This window comes from Alligator sinensis, unplaced genomic scaffold (assembly GCF_000455745.1).
Source record: "Alligator sinensis unplaced genomic scaffold, ASM45574v1 scaffold85_1, whole genome shotgun sequence".
Lineage (NCBI taxonomy): Eukaryota > Metazoa > Chordata > Crocodylia > Alligatoridae > Alligator > Alligator sinensis.
The window spans coordinates 1,007,605-1,008,285 of NW_005841891.1; the positions used below are offsets into that span (position 1 = coordinate 1,007,605).

The 681-nt window shown below is 40.1% G+C and overlaps 1 protein-coding gene across 13 annotated transcripts in view; it reads left to right on the plus strand.

Moving 5' to 3' along the window:
- Positions 1 to 681, plus strand: part of TRAF3 (TNF receptor associated factor 3) — a 92,521-nt gene that overhangs the window by 52,294 nt on the left and 39,546 nt on the right. The window lies entirely within an intron of this gene.

Sequence of the window (681 nt, forward strand, 5' to 3'; positions counted from 1 at the left end):
TTCTACAATGAAGAATGTATTGGTGGCTGCTGCTCCATAGTATTGCCATATAAATTGTGAGGTTGCAACTGTAAATACAAAAAAAGGGCTATGAGGAACCTTTTGCTGTTTCAAATATGGAGATTGGATTCACAAGAAGCTAGTCCAGTGCAAGAAGTATACGCAACAAGAAAGTAGATTGTGGTTGCATTTCTGTTTAGTGTGCTGCATCTGGGCTGCTATGTATGCGACTCCTACTGTAGTCAATGGAGAAGTTGGTGTGTATGAGATGTGACTGCTAAAAGTAGGGGTTAGCTGGTACATGTGTACCTCAAAAACTGCACTACTTCAAGCACCAGTCATATTGAAGAAAGCTGCTGTGTTGATACCTCTAGAGATTATTCTTGTAAACAAGTGGGTGTTTCCCTTTTGTGTATCTATTTGATTCTGTCCTCCAGCTATGTAGGCTCCTGGATTCACATACATGCTCCATTAAGAACTCTTGGTTTTTCATGCAGTAGGGAAATTTATTTACAGCCTTTTTATTAATTGAACTTTGGGTATCCTTTCTTCTGTGACTCTGCCATATCTTTGTCCATTGACCTGAAAGTAGTGTCAAGTCACCCATAATAGGGACTGCAGTTCGATCTTCAACCGCATTAATTCTTTCCTAACCACCTGTTAGTTGTGCTAGATCCTGCT